The sequence below is a fragment of the Rhinopithecus roxellana genome, chromosome 12 (assembly GCF_007565055.1).
Source record: "Rhinopithecus roxellana isolate Shanxi Qingling chromosome 12, ASM756505v1, whole genome shotgun sequence".
In the NCBI taxonomy this organism is placed as follows: Eukaryota; Metazoa; Chordata; class Mammalia; order Primates; family Cercopithecidae; genus Rhinopithecus; species Rhinopithecus roxellana.
In genome coordinates this window covers 49,190,143-49,209,678 of record NC_044560.1, presented here as the reverse complement: position 1 = coordinate 49,209,678, position 19,536 = coordinate 49,190,143, and the positions used below count along the sequence as shown (strand labels likewise).

At 40.8% G+C, this 19,536-nt stretch overlaps 1 protein-coding gene across 12 annotated transcripts in view; it reads left to right on the top strand.

The window, feature by feature from the left end:
- The window catches only part of FGGY (FGGY carbohydrate kinase domain containing), a 447,226-nt gene that overhangs the window by 372,060 nt on the left and 55,630 nt on the right, over positions 1 to 19,536 (top strand). The window contains exons 16-17 of one of the 12 annotated variants that reach the window (XR_748250.2): positions 9,131 to 9,223; positions 10,183 to 10,899. The exons of the other annotated variants lie outside the window; for them this stretch is intronic. The gene's annotated coding sequence lies outside the window, so the exon portion shown is untranslated. Of the gene's footprint in view, positions 1 to 9,130; positions 9,224 to 10,182; positions 10,900 to 19,536 lie in introns of those variants that run through there. 12 annotated transcript variants of the gene reach the window in all.

The window sequence follows — 19,536 nt, the reverse complement described above, 5'->3', positions numbered from 1 at the left end:
TAATAGGTATGTGATTATTCTCATATGCCAAATGAGGAAATGGAGGCTCAGAGAGGGCAAGAGATTTGCCCAAAGTCACACTGCTATTAAGTAGTGGTCTTAGCAACTTAAGTCTGTATGTCCTAGAACCTATGTTTTTTGGACTCACATCTCTTCCTCAAAGTTTTCTAAGCTTTTTGTCAGTTTCAAAGCAGATAGTAAGAAAACTGCATACATAATTCATATTGCCCTGGTCTTGTAGAAATTACCTTACAGAAACAGTATTCAGCCTTATTCACCTAATTCTCAGAACAGGTTTATGTGGAAAGTTTATTGTGTTCATTTTTTACAGATAAGAAAGCAGAATCAAAAAAGTAAAGGAACTTACCCAAGGTCACACCAAACGTTCATATGCAACCTGGAATTTGAATGCAGGTTTTTCTGTCCCCAAGCACATGCTCTTTCCACTTGGGAACATCTAACAACTGGACCATATGTAGTATAGGACCAAGTGTTTTTTAGAATTTCTTTTTTTTTTTTTTTTTTTTTTTTGAGACGGAGTCTCACTCTGTCACCTAGGCTGGAATGCAGTGGTGCGATCTTGGCTCACTGCAACCTCCACCTCCCTGGTTCAAGTGATTCTCCTACCTCAGCCTCCCAAGTAGCTGGGATTACAGGCGCCTGCCACCACACCTGGCTAATTTTTGTATTTTTAGTACAGACAGGATTTCACCATATTGGCTAGGCTGGTCTCAAACTCCTGACCTCAGGTGATCTGCCTGTCGTGGTCTCCCAAAATGCTGGGATTATAGGCGTGACCCACCTCATGTGGCCTAGACGTTTTTTTAAAAGGTTGGGGAGCAAGGCCAGGTTTCCCATCTTCCAGGAACAGACAGTTGGGTTAGAGAAGTATATATAAAGTGACCTGAAACCAGAGAGCGCCATTGCATAATCTACTCTCTGGTAGTGACTACCAGCAGGAAAGAGAAGCCTGGCTTTGTGTAAGAAATGGGGCTTGAAATGGGCTGGAGTGGAAAAATTAACTTAGGACAGGCAGAGAAGCAGCAGGAAAAGGACTTTTTAGATAGAGGTGCTGGTGAGAGCAAAGGAACAGATAGATGCAGACAGAACGGAGATCAATGTTAACTCCTGGGAAGGGTCCCAGTTCAGGAGTAGTGAAAGAGAAAGTTGGAGAGACAGGACCACAGTTGTTTACAGGTGGGGTTTTTAACCACAAACAGATCAGTTAGGAATTTGATCAGCAGTCTTGGTAGTACTTTTTGCTCAGTATTCCCTTATCCTTTAACTGTCTTTTTAAAAAATGTTGCAAGCTGATAGTCTCACTTAAAAAGAAAAAAAAAAAAGTAAGTGCTTCTTAGATAATACTGCTTTCTGCTTAAGAAAAATAGCTTGTAAATTAGTTCAGCCTGTGAGTAATAATAAAAGTTTATTACTCATCTCTCACAGTTTTGAAGAGTCTCTAAAATAGAAGGGAATACTCTTTAAATGCCCCTAAAATGCTATCCTCTTTCACTACAGTTCATTTGTGTATAGGGTGTTATAAAATAACACATTTGAGAATTTCAGGATGGAGAAAAGCACCTTCTGAAGCAATGTCATTGAGAGATGGGGAGCAAGCTGCTTTCTACCAGCTCAAAATCTACTCCCTCCTCCCTCACCAGCCCCCTCCCTGACATCTTGGCCTAGAGAGGAGCCTGTGTGTTGGATAGAATTGATGGCAGTGAAATTCCTACCAAGCTGGCCCTTTCAGTTTCACCTGTCAGCGTCTCTGATGAAGAGGGATCTTGACAAACCAGACTGGTTTGGATAATTGGACAACAGCAGTTGTCTTCATCTCAGTAAGTTGACTAACCACTGCAGAGGCTGGATGAGAAATTTATAGAAAATCCTAAAATGGAAATTGAAGCAAGCGTTTCAATGACTAGGAAACAACAGGCTTTAGTGAGTTTCCAGCATATTATAGTATGGTGGGGCGCTGGGACTCCTGTCTTCAAGGGGCCCCTAAAAGTGATAGAGGGGATTCATTTAGTATGTGCCAGCTGCTGTTTAGGCACTCTTTGGTTATTAGCTCACTTAGTCCTCACAACGGTCCAATGAGATCCTGATATCAGTTGTACTTTGCACACAAGGAACCTGAATCGCCAAGAGGCCACACGCTTTCCCAAGGTTACATAGCTGGTAAGAGGTGAAGCTCAGATACAAACCTAGATTCTGACTCTGGTCTGTTCACTCTAAATACTGAAACCCATCTCTATAAAGCTCCTTTGGGAAACTCATCTTGGTCAGGCCCACCTCTACACGGCCCTACCCCCATGTGCCCATCTCTTGCACTGCCCTTAGATGTTGCCATATTTGCTGATCTCACTCAAGTGTGAGCTCCCATATAAGGGTCCAAGTCTTACTCGTCCTTAGCCAGTAGTTGGTGCTGGATACATGTGTGTTGTACCAGACTGGAGGTGAAGTTTTACAGAGAATTTGTAATCTCCCTGAAGCTGGCTAAGAAGGCAGCCACCTGTGACTAGTTACACAGAAACCCAGGCACTTAAAGTAGTGGCACTGCTGGGCATGGACTTAGATTTAAAGTCGCTAGCAGGTAAAATCTGATCTGTGTCTCCAGAAACAACTTTACTTGTGCACATTAGCTCTGACTCTAAACTGCTCCTTAACGGTTCTCACTTGGTCTAAGTTTTCAAAGACTGACTCCCCAGTCATTAGAGTCTGTTCTATTACTAGTAACTCAGTGTATGATCTGGAACAAGAGATCTACCTCTTTGGGCCACAGTTTCCTCATCTTTAAACTGAAAGAATCTGATTCTGGTTTTCAAAAATGTAAAGCAGTGGAACCTTTGGGAGGCCAATATATAAAACAGAAGGTGAACTGTGTCTCTGGCTTATCCATCATACCCTCTTTCCCCACTGCCTGGCAGCCTTGGAGGGTGTTTGCTGAACATAAGCACTGGACTAGATCTTTCCAAAGGAAATAACCCAAAATATTTAAAATGTTTAATAATCATATTTAGTAATTCAATAATGAAGTAACTTCAAAATAGCCTAGCCTACCTTGAGAAAAGCAGGTTGGAGGGCCCTCACCATGGGATCACTGTGCCTGTCTGTGTTACTGTCAAACATTGTGTGTTCCAGACAGGGAGGGGTGTCAGCTCAGCCTGATAATGTACAGTGGATTGGGGAAGCTAAAGCCTCTGGGCCTCATTCTCCTTGGCTGAAAACAGACTGCGTGTCATGGCACTGGTGAATTAGAAATTCTATCCAGCCACTCTTGGAGATTGATTTTCCGTCTGGGGATCTGACCTCTTGCTTCACTAGCAGAGGGGATCAGACTGTTCTGGGAGGAGTCAATGAGCTGGCCCTCAGAAAAGCCTTCCCTTTCTTTTTCGTTCTTTTATTTTCTTTTTTTTAACTGTATGTTTCAAAGGGAAAGTCTGATTACTTTGGGGACTTAACACTACCAGTCTGAATTCTTTTTGGTACTTAGAGCCTTGAGATATCCATACCACCCCCACATCCGTCCTTTGTGCTAGAAGATTACTGAAGATTTAATTCCATTTATGTCATTGGATTTGTAAAGAAAAAATCCTTTTGGATTCAAAGATGAAGGCCTCACTTACTTTATTTTTGTCATTTTCACAGACCCCTTATGCAAATGCCTCAAGAGTAAGGATCTTGCTCAAGTGATTTTTGTATCTCCAATGGCGAACACGCAGCCTGACATAGAGTAGCTCCTTGGTAAATATGTGTTCATTCATTCAACAATACCCCCGAGGTACAATGATAAGCAAAACAACTATGGTCCTAATACTGATCACATCTGCAGTTGACTGAAAGAGACAGTTAAAAAGATAAGAACAAATAAATATATCTTGGGTTAAGTGCTATAAAGGAAAAGAACAGGTTCAATTGGAGGAAAAATTAGAATTGTTGATACATGAATGGAAGTAAATGACCCAAATTTCCAACTCTAAATCTCTGTCTCATTTCACCTCTTTGTAAATAATCATTGCTATTATTTTAAATATCACAACTGCTGTCATTTCTTGTTTACCCATAATTACATTCTAAACTCGGTGCTGACATCTTTGTATTTATTATATAAAATTCTCAAAATTATCCTGCCAGTTAGGCTTTCTTATCACTTATTCCAAATGAAAAAACAAGGTCCAGGGATTTGTTCATGATCGGAGAGCTAAGAAGTGTCAAAGATGAATTGAACCAAAGTTGGTCTGACAAAGCCTGTGTTTTAAGCAAATGGGAAAAAAAAAAATTCTCATTAACTCCAAAGATTATCATCAGGAGTCCAACAGGGTTCCCAATTTGGGAACTACTATATCATTATCATATGGCAGAAGGTCCACTATGTTAGATGAGAAGACAAGAAAAAAAGGGTAGGGGGAGAACCTTTGCTGTAGAGTGGGAGGGAAAAAGAGGAAGATAGTCTTCTTGCATGGGCCGTCTTATCAACCTAGCAATAATAAACTATCACCATGGCAACAGGAAGTCTAATTGATGGCAGATGTTGAGCCACTTTAAAAGCCACGCCAACTGAATGCCAAGCTGATGCTGTCAACCTCTCTCCTCTGCCGCAGCTAGGCTAATCGTGCTATGGTCATATTGGAGAGACCCATCTTTCAAGGGTGGAACAAACTCTGGACTTGACATCAGAAGACTTGAGTCTGAGTCCCACATCTGCCCATGCTAAGCTCTGTTGCCCTGAGCAAGTCAGTTCATCAAAAGTAGAAGATAGTTATCATTAATGTTATCATCATTATTACTACCAGTAGTGGGAACTCTCTGAAATTCAATTTCACAATCTAAAAGATTGATAATATTTGTGTAAGTATTGTCAGAAGATTTAAATTGAATAAAAGATGTGGAAGTGCTTAGTAAACTATAAAGTAATTCACAAATATAAGATATTATTAACACCAAGAGACAGTTGGATGTGCCAGAAAGAGCTTGCATCGGAATATGGATATGGCTACTTACAGACTGCTTCATCTGACGGATGCTTCATCTGACTGCTTCATCTGAATACATCAATTATGTGCTCAGCCTCGGTTTTCTATCAGTAAAATTTCTTAGTGTAAATCTGTAAAATATTCTACCCATCTTACAAACCTGTGGTTTAATTAACCTCTCTACACTTCAGTTACTCCTCTGTAAAATGGAGGTGGCACTGGCACCTCCCTCATAAGGTTGTTGTGATGATTAAGTAAGCTAATGCAGGGAGAACATTTAGAATGGTGCCTGGGACAGGCAGTGTGTCATACGTATTAATGGTGGTAATGGTAGTGGTGGTGGAGAAGGAGAAGAGGAAGGAAGAGCAATTGAAATCATATACGTGCATAGAACTGTGAAAGCTGGTGGTAATGGTAGTGGTGGTAGAGAAGGAGAAGGGGAAGGAGAAGAAGAGGAAGGAAGAGGAGGAGGAAGAGCAATTGAAGTCATATACGTTCACAGAACTGGGAAAGCTGGCCGGGCTTGGTGGGTCACACCTGTAATCCCAGCACTTTGGGAGGCCGAGGCTAGTAAATCCCTTGAGCCTAGGAGTTTGAGACCAGCCTGGGCAACATGGTGAAAATCTGTCTCTACAAAAAATACAAAAATTAGCTGGGTGTGGTGGTGTGTGCCTATAGTCTCAGCTACTCAGGAGACTGAGGTGGGAGGATTGCTTGAACCTGGGAGGCAGAAGTTGCAGTGAGCCAGTGTTATGCCACTGCACTCCAGCCTGGGCAACAGAGTGACACCCTTTCTCAAAACAAACAAACACACAAAAAACTGAAAGCTCCATGTGATACAGGTGAGGACCTCCGTAGTTAATGTCAAAATACTTTTCGTCAGTTCCTGGACTGGTTCACATGTCTATCAGTTTTCTCAAAGTTTCCATTGTCTACATAGCCTTTTTGTCATGCCCAGTATGCATGCCTGCTCTGATCCTTGGCTATGAAGTTTTCAATGGGAAAAGGAGAACCAGGACAAAGAATTGGTAGAAACCATGAGAAATATTTTCTCAGAGATCAAGGTCTCTACAGGCTAGGATTTCTCAGAGTCTTCTTTGATATATTAAAAAGTATTTCTGGAAAAAAGTTAGTTTGAAAACTGCTATGATGCTCAAGATAACTGGGCATCTTTTTTTAAAGAGATGGGGTCTTACTATGTTGCCCAGGCTGTACTCTAACTTCTGTGCCCAAGAAATCCTCCCTCCTCAGTTTTCCAGGTAGGTGGGACTATGGATGCACTTCACAGTACCCAGCTGTAACTAGGTGTCTTCATAGCAAGACATCTGTTAAGACTTTAAAATGTAAACATGCGTTGTGAATCTCCCAGGTTGGGTAGGCATATAGAGTATGGTGTTTCCCAAATTTACTTGATCGAAGAATTAGTTTTTCATGGAGCATCTTAGTTTGCTAAAGTTTCAAGTACCAAAGTTGGGAAATGTTGATGTAAGCCCATAGCCAAGACAATCAAGCATTAAGCGCAGTACCACAAAACAGGTTTGAAAACTCCTACTAATCCTTCCATCAATTCATGTGTCTATTTAATACATTAAAAGAGTTCTGTATGTGGCAGTGACTATGTGCTAGATGGTGAAGAAACAATGACAAGCAAGACTAGTATATTCCCTATCCTCTCAGAGTTCTGGAGGGCCTACTGGGGAGAGGGAAAAGTTGCCCACCAATTTTATTGCAGTGACAAGTGAAAAGATGGAGAGGACGGGTGCCTTGATACTAGAAGCAGAGGCTTCTTACCCAACCTGGTGGGTCAAGGAGAGTTTCCCAGGGTGAATAACTTCTAAGTGGAGACTCAAAGGAGGAGTTACAGCTGTGTAACCCATAGGAACTTGCAGCACACTCGCCCATGCATTCCATATTGTATCCTCATGGCAACCTTTCTTGGTAGATGCAATGAGAGTGGGAAGAGTTATTAAGTGGCCATTACCACCTAATTAGTTCCTACTCAATGAGTCAGGGACTGTGCTAGGCATCTTACAAATTTATTGTATTTAATCTTGATGGAAATGAGCAGTATCCTCAGTTTACAAATGAAAAGTTGAGGCTCACAGGAGATAAGTGGTTTCCCAACGCTGTACATGTAGTTAGTACAAAGCCAGGACTTTCAGATCTGCCTGATTCCAAAGCCCATTACATTGTGGTTAGCCAGTGCTGAGCCTGGACCGTGGCTGGTTCATAACAGGGTTTTTACTAGTCAGAAATACGGGAGAGTAAGCAGAATGTCATGGATTCTTCCTTAAGCTAATTCTGTTCTTCTTAAATGACTTATATTATCCTGAGATGTCCCTCTCCCAACCATTTGATGTAGAAAGTCCTGTGAGTTTTTTTCATATATATATATTACTTGTCAGAGAAAACTTTGAGCTTCTTCTTGGCAAAATAAAAACTTTCTATCCATATGTCAGTGTCCCAAGTCATTTTGGAAGTGTTCCCATCTATGAAATCTAAAAATCATGGAAGTTCTATGTATGCAACTTTCTAGAACATATTCATTCTAAAAGTGAGATAAATATGAACCAGTACATTGCTGTGAGTTCTGCTGGTTCAAAATTGGATGAGTTGCTGAATTCCATGGGCACCAGCAGCCAAAAATGGAGATAAAGTAAGATCAAGTGGCATCTTCCAAAATGTACACACACACCACCAGTGACATTCAGGCATTCTACATACTGGTTTATAGATACTCTTTTTCTAATGGTTAAATATTCATTTTAATAGATACTAGAAAAAATGTACCTAGCATTAAACTTGGGTTTTCATGAACATTTTTCCCTGGATTGAGACAATTTTAAAAAGAAAGAAAAGTTTTTTCCCAGAATTTACAAAAATATTTTATGACTAATCAATACTATAGATAGTACTTGGGAAAAGAAAATAATTGTGAAGATAGGACCTGAATTACTAAAGTATATGAAATAGTATGATAATGTGTATAAAAGTGCCTCATGCATAAAAAGCCCCAGTAAATGCTTTCTTCCTTCCTGAGTCACATGGTGAGCAAGTGGCAGGGGCCCAGTACTAAACTTCATAGCATCAGACTCCCAGTCTAGTGCTCCTTCCAAGACACCCTTCAATTGTCTTCTTTCTGTCTGCCTACCTCATACTGTGTCCTTCATCTCTCTGTCTAGCCCCCAGGAAAAGTGCAGCAAGTGCAGGTATTTCTGAAATGAAGAGTGGCTCACAGAAAGGATCTGATGAGTGTTAGTTATAAGCAATGTGTACCTAAGAGTGTAGACACTATTAGCATTTCGAAAAATAGGAATCTGAACTAGAACTGGAAGGGCCCTTAGAGATTATCCTACACAAACCCTCTTTTTACAGATGAGGAAGTTGAGACCCAGAAAGGGGAAGTGCTTTGTGCGTGGCCAGAGAGCTCATTGCTGATCAAACCAGGACGAGCATCCTTATGAAACATGCAAATGTAAAATTACATGTGAAAAAAAAAAAAAAAAAAACCTTTACCTCCAGATATCCTGCTTTCCAGAAAAGTGGCGAGAAGTACCACAAAAGTACCTTTACTTCCAAAAATTTGAAAATATTGAAGGTCATGCTTCATATTGTGCCAGGCAAGAGAACATTGTACATAATTGTAAATCACCACTGGAGGAGGTGGTCCTGGTTGTATTCTTTTGTTTGTTTGTTTGTAACACACATAACATAAAATTGATCATCTTAACCATTTTTAAGTGTACAGTTTAGTGGTATTAAGTTCATTCACATTATTGTGCAATCATCACCACCATCCATCTCCAGAACTCTTTTCATCTTGCAAAACTGAAACTGTACCCGTTAAACAATAACTCTGCATTGCCCCTCCCCCAGCGCCTGGCAACCACCGTTCTACTTTCTGTCTCTGTAAATTTAACTACTCTCTAGATACCTCATATAAGTGGAATCATACAGCATTTGTCTGTTGTTGACCGGCTAATTGCACTTAGCATAATGTTCTCGAGGTTTATCCATGCTGTAGCACGTATCAGAATTTCCTTCCTTCTTGGTTGTATTCTTAATGCAACATAGCTTGTTCTCTGTGGTCTGCTGATTATAACCATCATCTCTGTGAAGACTTTGGTGTGCTTAACATTTTGGGGACTTCTTTCCAGTGGGGGAAATAGATAGCTCAGTTGTGGACAATAGCAGCAATGGGAAGAGGTATTTGAGAAGAAATCAGACTCCCTTCTTCCAGTCTTTTGCAAGTAGGTGACAAGAGGTAAACAAAATTGCATGCTGTGCCCTCCACATCACCCCCTGTTTTCTTTGTTTCTTCTGTCCAAGTCTTCAGTCAGTCACAGAGAAGCAATGAGAGTTGAAGATTTTAAAAGTGGATTTTCAAATAAGACAGCCTTGGATTCCAGTCCTACTTCTGAAATTTACTAATATGTGATCTTGGGTAACATGATTAAACTCTCTGAGCCTCAGTTCTGTAATCTGGACATAGAGATAATAATACTTTTATCAAAAAAAATGCCTTTTTTTTTTCCTTCTGAGTGATGAGATACTTTCTGTATTTTTTCTGGATTTAAACATAGTTTCCAAAGTTAAAATATTATACTACTACTGTTACCTGTCCCATTGGGTTGTTTAGAAATGTAATGTGATATATGACATTTTGGCTTCTCTGAGATGTCTTGTTCCAGCCCAAAGATTATTAGGGAACCTCATGTCATTTGAAAGGAGAGAAAGCTAATTTATTGATAATGTTCTGCATGTCATATGTATCATTTCTTTCTCATCCAAAACACTGAGTAGAACTCTATTATGGTAGTTGGTCCTTCACTTCATAATTTTCTATTTCCCCAGCTAGTCAGAACCATGCCCACCGCCCCCCCACCCAGTTCCCACCCCTTGGTCAGTACCTAGCATTCTGCCCAGAAAAACTACAGATGCTTCTTCCCACTCCCTCCACAACCCCCACACCCCCGTTACCAAAGTGTTTCTATAATGCTCTGGGAATCAGTCAGCATCTCAATTCCCCCATGGTCTCATGGTTAAACATACCATTCATTCGACCTCTCAGCTGTGACAAAGAAGGAAGCCTGGGTGTAAAAACGGATTGCAGCTCCCCTCTGAAGTTGGGTTTCTCTCTTTGCTGACCACTTGGGAATTTTTTTTTTCTTGCTTCTGACCCACCTCTCCCCTTCCTTTTGATAAACAGGACAGCTGTCCCCAAAGGGATGAATCCATTACCTTCCACCAGAGTTGAGTTCATTTTCCATTTCATGTTTCTGTTTAAAGCGAAAGCCCTTTAAAAGCGCTGAGCATACACTGAGTGTGTGTACTTAATTTTTAATATGTATGCGCCCACACCTAAGAGAACAGAGAACCTTAAATAATAATGAAACCGAATTGTACATGTTGTATGTTTTATGTGGCACTGATTCCTAAATATGCTCTTAGCAGCCAGGTATTATTTAATACATCCCCATTAATCAAACTGCCAAATCTAAATGAAAACCATGTTTAAATATGTTTAATAAGATTATAGCTTTTGGTTGAATATCAAACTAACATAGCTACATTTTTCCTTCCAGCCAGCCCTCATTTACTGTCTTATATTTTTACTCTGAAAGCTAGTTCTTTTGTACTATCAAGTCAATCTTGATTATAAAACAAGTTATACCACAAACTTGTAATATCATGAGCTTCAGCTGAGTCCTTCATTGTAAATGTCAGGAGAAAGAACAGTTCTGAGAATTTTTTTTCTGGCTAAAAAATGATATTTTTCTTCTTCTTGGGGTGAGCCTTTGAGTTTAAAAGGAAATTAAAATTCTATTAGAGATACTAAATTGTTTTGTAGCATCTGTATTAAATGATGTCTGCCTTTTGCATAGTTATTGAAAGTGTTTCATACTAAAGGTACTTTTTCTTTTTGACGGTTCAGGCTTCTTTTAGTTTTGCAATAGTGCCACCTAGGGGCTTTAGAGAACATTGCATGGGCTGCTAAAATCTCAAAAACAATCCCTCTGCTCTTTTGACATGAATAGAAAAAGTATTTGTGGGTCATTGGGGCTGAAGGAGAAAGAAGGTACATGGTAGCCTGGGCGAGGTACGTTTCCAGTTCTACTTATCAGGCTTCCAATCTGCAAACAAAAAAAGGAGGTAAATAAAAAGAGGTTTTTTTGAAAAAATAAAGAACTAGCCAAACTTGGAGTAACATATAGTATTCTAGCAGATTTTTAAAGTTATTAATAAACCAATATCATATTTATTAACGTGTTTAATTCCTGTTCTCATTTGCAACAGTTTGTCTGCTGTTCTCACCTTTGTAACAGGCATGTCCTGCGGTGATTGCAGAGAAGTGATGACTGCTTTGACTTGCTGTCCTGTGGGAATATCTTGCTTCTTACATCTCCAATTCTTCTATTTGCCTTGTACAATATTCTATATCCATATTCACCCTTATAAAGTTGTCATTCAGACTTTTTGTCTATTTGTTCTCTCCACTGATATCATTATTTCTTCTAGCTTCTCAGAGCCCTTACATTTTCTCCATGTTTATATGTCTTGAAACTTTTAAATTCTTGATCAAAGCAATCATAAATGTATCTATTACAAACACATTAAAATTCTTTGATTATATAAAAACTGACAATTCTTATAAAACTGTTTTTGTACTACATCAAGTTCAAAATAGGTGGCACATGTTTAACTTTGTACACTGTAGAAATTCTAAGATTCATTTCAAAAAGAAAAAGCAAATACAGTGCACAGCAATGCATATAATTCTTATAGACCAGTGTTACCTATCTGTTATATCTCTCTGTAAATAATGATGGTGGCAATGATGATAGGCAACGTTTATTGATGTTTTTTATATGCCAAGCACTGTTCTAACCACTTTGCATGAATTAACTCAGTCACCACAGGACAGAAACTGTTATTATCCCAATTTTACCCACGTTCACGGAATGCTTCTGTGTTCCAACAAGGAAACTTCAACAAAGGAGCGCATGAGCTTATCATAGGTCGTGTGTAATAGGAGTTTATATTACTAGTTTTTCCTTGAACTGCTTGGGAGTCAGTGTCACTTTTCTTAGCCCCATTAGCCTGCCCTCCCTTTGGAGTGTGCAGGTCTCCTTTACTGTCTAATACCTGTGTTCTTTCCTCACTGAGTGTCTCTAGCTTTGTCTAGCAACACCTGCCCTCACAGAACTTACATTCAGGTGGGAAGATCCTAAGAAACAGCAATCACAACAAGTAACATTGATTTCAGGTGGCAAGAAGTGTTATGAAAGAAAGCAAAGTGATATCAGGGAGCAAAAATGGAATGACAGACTGGATGTGAATGGCTGGCTGTGTGAGCAGGAGAGAGGCCCTCCTGAGGAAGGGGTGTTCATGGTGAGTCCCAAATGACAGAGAGGACAGCAAGTGCAAAGGCCCTGGAGTGGGAATGAATTGAACTTGTGTGAAGAAAAGCAAAAAGAGCAGGGAGGCTGGAATGTGTTGAGTAAGGAGAATACTGTGGGGCTCCTGTTTATTTCCTTTCTCTGTTCCCAGCACTCTTGTTTTCTGTCTCAGACTCTGGTTTCACTGAACTCAAAGAAATGATTTGGAATTGCGAAATCCTGAGATGTCATCCACCGGGAGTGTTGGGGATAGGGGGACACATGCAAGAGAATTGGCCTAAGAAAGGTTACACCCTGAGTATCTTCCATATATACCCATAGCCCCACATATTTTTATCTTGCAAAGTCAGGTAAGATGAACATAAGGCGGAAGTGGAATCCCAGCACAGTTCATCCTTAGTGCCCCACAGCACTGAACAGACCTTGGATATCGTACTTCACACAAGTATGGTGACTTTTTTTTGTGTCTGCCTCTCCACTGGACTGGAAATTGACTGAGAACAGAGCTTATATCATAATCTTTCTTCAGTCATTTTTCTTTCTTGCGTTCATTTTATCAATAAATGCTGCTTGAGTGCCATCTATGTGCCAACCACTCATACTAGGCCCATCTATCTCTGCTTGGATAAAATTCCAAGCAAGAAAGATACAGTCCCTGCTGTCAAGTTTCCAACAGTATTGCAGAAGAGAAATACCATAAAATAGCATAACACAGTGTGCTAAGCCTCAGCTTTGGGGAGGCAGAGAAAATGTTCCAAAGGAAGTGACAGTTGAGTCCAGTCAGGATTTGGAAGTGTAAATAAAGGTGAGTGTATGTCTGTATGTGTGTGTGTTTGGAGAGGAGTATGTATGTGTAGAGGGCCTGAGATGGGAGAGAGTGTGTGTAGAATTTTAAACCTTGGGAACAAAGGATTCATGAACTCAGAGGTGAACTCAATTGTGTACTGGATGAAAATGTGAATGAATGAGTACATGAATGTATAAATGAATGAATCAGTGAGTGATTTTTTCCCACATGTTACAGAGGCAGCTCATGAAATGGAGGTTGTATTAGTCTGTTTTCACACTGCTATAAAAATACTACCTGAGACTGGGTAGTTTAAAAACAAAAAGGCTTTACGGCTGAGGAGGCCTCAGGGAACTTACAGTCATGGCGGAGGGTGAAGGGGAAGCAGGCACCTTCTTCACAAGGCGGTAGGAGAGAGAGCGTAGGGGAAACTGGCACATTAAAACATCAGCTCTCGTGAGAACTCCCTCACTGTCATGAGAACAGCATGGTGGAAACAGCACCCATGATCCAATCACCTCTCACCAGGTTCCTCCCTCAGCATGTGGGGATTACAGTTTGAGGTGAGATTTGGATGGGAAGACAGAGCCAAACTATGTCAGAGGTATAAAGCCAAAAGGCATTTTTATTAATTCACCCTGAGAAATCACTATTCCACATTCTGCCCATTATTTCCATGTAGGCAGACTCGTATGGAGACCTATATCTTTATCAAAAATGTGCTTGTCAAGTAGATTATTCAGTGACTTATTGGGAGAAAAGGCCAGACATTCATCTTATTCTAGGGAGGGCTGTGTAAGTGGAACTGCGTATAGCTGATAGCCAATATTTCTCTTTATCCTGAACATTGCTTAGATGAGAACTATGGGGTAAACAAATGAGTGAAAAATGTTAAAATATCAAAGGTGTGCATAGAAGAGAGAGGCTGTTAATGTGGTCTAGACGCCAGAGGTGGAAAGCTGCTTTGGAAAGTAGGGACCAGATTCTAGTCTTTGCTGTACCACTCTCTTGTTGTGTGACGTTGAGCAACTAGCCATCCTCACACCTGTAAAGTGGAACTATGCCAGGCAATGTCTAAATTTAGTCTCTATCAGCTCTAGAATTTTGTGTTCATCTTAGTTATACCTGCCGAGGAGGGAGAGGTATTGAATGTGTGTGGGCACCAGGTGCGCAGCTTCTTCATGGTCCCTGGATGACAGCTCTGTCCTGGGGCACTCACTCCTCCAGAGTACCTTAAGAAGTACCGTAAGAAGCTGTCCTTATCTGCCATACGCTTGGAAGGGTTCTCGCTGTTAACCACCTTTGTTGGACACACTGCTGCTATTCTCCTTCCCCACTTATGTCTGTTATTCTAAAGCGGTCTGAGAAGTTGGCTATTCCTGATGTTGCCTTTTCTTATACTGCACGTAGGAAGCCTCTGCTCAGAGGGTTATTTGTAAAAATTAATGAGATACATGTAAAGCAGCCAGAACAGTATCTGGCACATGATAAATACAAAGAATGTTTGTTACTGTTTGTCACAATTATTCCTGCAGCCCTTCATTGCTGCCTTTCTTCCTCAGGTATTTTCTGCCTTGTTCTCCAACAAGCACAAGGGATACAGTGGTAAATAGGATACCATCTCTGTCCTGAGGGGTTCTGTCCAGTCCTATTTACTGAGTGCCTTCCATGTGCCAGGCACTAAGGTTAAATCATTGAGCCCCCACCACAATCATTATACCCATTTCATCTTCGCGGAAACTGCAGCCCAGAACAGAAAAGTCCGTGTGACATTCCCAGCATCACACAATTAGTAACTGGCAAGGTTGGAATTGGAGCTCCAATCTCACAGACTCCAAATCCAGTGTTCTTTCCACCTTGTCACCCAGCTACCACAAGGCTGCCATTGCACGGTTTTGAAAGGAAAAAGAAGCAGCAGTGCATGATGGGAGTCAGCATAATGGGAAATAAACTCTCCTTCCCTGGGCATCTACTTCTAACTTGCAGGAGAATAGGAAGGCTAGCTAGTCTTGTGAGCCCAGCTCCCAGCAGTCCTTGCTTTAGCCCATCTGAAAAGGATCTGTCTTTAAAAGCAAGGAGCCAGAAAAAATAATTCATACTAAAAACAAACTCTGTCATGAGTCATTTGACTTTGCTTTCCCCTGAACACATAGTTTATGTCTTGGGTGAGCTAAGGCTAAAGGAACATCTGATATGTTTTAGGCTAGCAGAGCCATTATTTAAGGAGCTTCACATCCAGTGTGTGCCCATTGGACCCTATGGTTTAAATCAAGGCTTCTGCTTATAGGGCCTGACAATTTGTTATTTTTGTTGTAGTTTTGTATTGGAGTGTGATTGTGTACATGTTTTATCAAGATGACAAGAATTGCTCTGGTTCATGATTCAGAAGTTCTCAGGCTGTTGAACTAGCCTACGCAGTAGTTACTCTGAGTATGCGCGCTAGACAGGAATGTGTATATGTGCGCATATGTTCAGATGTATGAGCACTTACAGAAACAGAAGAGAATGAGAGAAAGGCAGATTCCGGCTGAGCATCTTACCATTCCTATCAGCAGAAGAGCAAGCCCAGCCCTGGGGCTGGGTCAGAGGATTTCTCAATCCTTGGTGAACAGCAGATAACCCCGAGCACAAAGCAAGTGTTTCTGTCTCTGTTGCCAACTTGCTTTTCTTTAGATACTTGAAAAATGACAGGAATACACTTACTTTGTAAAAACACGAACAATGGAATATAGAGCAAAAGTGAAAGGCACAAACCTCCCCTGATCCCAAAAGTAATCACTATTATGCATTTTGTATGCCTGTCTTACCTTTTCGATGTATTCACAGACATATATACACACATATACAGATCACATAGTAGAGATTGTATAATGGGATACTGTAGTATTTAAATAGTAGAGGATGAAAAAGAGTTCAAAATTTTTTTTTTTTTTTTTGAGGCGGAGTCTCGCTCTGCTGCCCAGGCTGGAGTGCGGTGGCCGGATCTCAGCTCACTGCAAACTCCACCTCCCGGGTTCACGCCATTCTCCTGCCTCAGCCTCCCGAGTAGCTGGGACTACAGGCACCCGCCATCTCGTCCGGCTAGTTTTTAGTATTTTTTAGTAGAGACGGGGTTTCACTGTGTTAGCCAGGATGGTTTCGATCTCCTGACCTCGTGATCCGCCCGTCTCGGCCTCCCAAAGTGCTGGGATTACAGGCTTGAGCCACCGCGCCTGGCCCGACTTTTTTATCTACAAGATACTTTGGAATATATTAATACATATAAAGCTGCCCCATGATAACAGTAATTCCAGAATCTGCATATATAAAAAACTGTTTAACCAATGTGTTGATAGACCTTTAGGTAGTTTCTAGTGTTTAGCTATTAAAACCTGAGACACAAAGATCATTGTTGGTGTAGTTCTTTATATACAAATATGAGGATTTCTTTTGGAGAAATACAAAAAAAGTGGAATTTCTAGTGGAAGGATTTGTGCATTTAAAATTTTGTTAGCTGTGGCCAAAATGTCCTCCAAAAAAGCTGTCCCAATTCGTATTCCTGCCAATGATGTCCCTGTACCTTTGCCAATGCTGGATATTGTCAGTTGTTTGATATTTTTGCCAATTTGGGGGCAGAAAATGACTGCTCATTGTTCTTTTCCTTTGCCTTTCCCATAACTAGTAAGAATGAACATTCTCTTTATACCCATCAAGGACTTTTCTGTTAATGGCCTATTAATATCTTTTCCTCATTGATCTACAGGAGTTCTTTATCTACTCTGTACACCAATTCTTTATCTGTCATTACATACTGAAGACATCCTTATCGTATGTCCCTTCTCATCTACCTTTGCTTACCATATCTGGTACTGGAGTTTTAAAATGTCATAAACTGTTATCTGTGAATCTCTTTTTGATATCAGAATTTCTTAGAAATATTCCCTTTAAACTATTTCTTTTCTTGAAGCAGTGTTTTTCAGACTGATAATGTTTTGGACTTTTATGTGCCCAAGAGTAAACTATGGACTGAGGAGGTGAGTGTTTTACCCAAGGCAAAGCTGAGATCAGAACACACCAGGCCGGCAGGTCTCTGTGTTTGTTAAAGACATTCTTAGTAATTTTATCATTAATTATGGGAAAATTGTAAAACTCCATCGGGATCAGCCACAGGCAAATGAGATGCAGCAAGGAGCTGGAGGCTGGGCATGCAACCTGAAATCATCTGAGCATTGAATCATACACAGCTTCCCCTCTTACCACTTGACTTTGAGACATAACTTCGCTGCTCTGAGCCTTAGTCTATTTCTCTGTAGAATGGAGCTAATCACAACTTCAAATGGATATTGTGAGGTTTCACATTGTTTCAGCACATGGTATCTGCTCAATACATGTTTGCTTTTGCCTTTTCTGGTTAAATACCTTTTTTCCCCTGGACCTTTGAATGCAACTGGTCATCTAAAACTATTGGCTTCCATCTCTTCTGAGGAATTTTGTAGCCAAATGGTGGAGGCATATCTAGCTTGAGAGTCTGAGGCAATTTCCTGATGATACATCTCAGTGGGCCTAAAGGAAACGAAACACCTACACCATTGCTCAATGCTGGAAAATTCTCCACAGTGGCCGACCCCTTTAGGAGGAGGGAAGTCAGTGCTCTGGGGAACAGCTCCTGTCTACGTGGGTGGAGAGTTCTTTCTTCAAGCATTGGTAGATTGTAAACTCACTGAGCCTCCTGCCTACACGGGAATAAATTGCCCCTGCCTTTGAGATCATCCCTTCTCCTCACCTCAACCTGGCATCCTTCTCTTCTTAAGGCAACACAGCACTAGAGGCTGACTGCCCAACTTCTTGAGCCAGACTGCCTGGAGTTAAAACCCAGCTCTGCCACTCTTTACTTGTGAGGCCTGGAGCAAGTTTCTTAATTACTTTCTGCCTGTGTTTCCCTGGCTGTAAGATAAGAGTGCTAATGTTATCTACCTCCCAGAGTTGTTACATGGGTCACTATTTGTAAAGTACTTGGCACATAGTACAGTATTCAGGGAGCTACTAATAAATCATGTATGGTATCTGAATTTGGGCTCCTCATTTCACAGCCAATTGACTTTGGATAATATGCTTACTCTAAGCTGAGCTCTCTAATTTGTAAAATGAGTATGAAAATATCTACTTCATGGGACTGCTGGACAAGTCAAATGGGATAATGTATGTAATCATTATAGGTACTCAAGAAAGAAGTGGTAGCTACTCTGGTGATGAATATCAAAAAAGACAGGAATGAATATATAGAGACTACCCAAATTCTCAAAAGCCAAGAGACTGGTAGAATGTGGCCTCCACACTCTTAGCCCTGTGACCTTAGACCTGACCTCTTCAACATTCAGTTTCCTGATCTGTAGATTAGTGATAATGGTGCCTACCTCTAGGTTCATTATGAAGAAGGAATAATAATAAATTGGGTTCATAGAAAGTACTTAATACAATTTATTATTATTATTACCTGTATCTCCTGTCCATTTAAGGGAAGATTCCTGTTTGCAGTCAGGGTCCCTGGGCAGAAGTGATGACAGCACAGGCAGAGCCCTGCACCCCCTGCCCTCTCCAACTCTGGGGAGTCTGTAGCACAAGGTAAGAAAGAGAATCAAATCTAAGGAAGGGAAATTGAGATCAAAGCCTGGTTTCTATGGATCAGGCCAAAATGATTGAAGGAGAGAGAGATACACAACTAAGGATGTCCATCAGGATTTATCTGCAACAGTGTGTCTCATTTTAATTCTTAAAACAGTTTTGTTGGATAGGTCCTATTATTTCCAGTTTTGCCTAATGAAACTGAGAGCTGGAGAGGTTAAGTGACTCGCCTAAGGTCAGATAGCTAAAAAGTAGAAAAACTGGGATTTGAGCCCAAGTCTGTCCAACTCTAAATCCCTAATGATATGCTTTTAATACATGCCTTGCCTCTGCTGGGAATGACTCAGAGGCCAAGCTGTAGGAGGAGGGGGAGAGAGGGATGACTGTGTTTCTCAGGGTGAACAGAGTAGGCAGCCACAGGGGCAGCAGGCCCGGAGCTAACAGGCCTTCATGTAAAAATTTGGAAATTTTGCCTGAAAGACAAGAGAGTGTTTTTAGCTGAGGTCGTTTTCAACTGTACCCTGTGTACTAGGCCGAGGGTAAACCAAAACACAGCCATAAATAGTTCTCCACAGAATTCTCATCACAACAGCCCACTGTATTCCTTCTGTTTGGAGATGAATGTTGAAACGCCATGCATGAAAATGGCTGAGTCTGTTACTGTTCATGAAGTCTAGTCACAGCCCATTCGAATGAAGCCCCCTTGGTTATGAATAGAGATACTAGAATCAGCAGATGATCAGCCATCATGGACTCTCAACAAATGGCTTTGCCC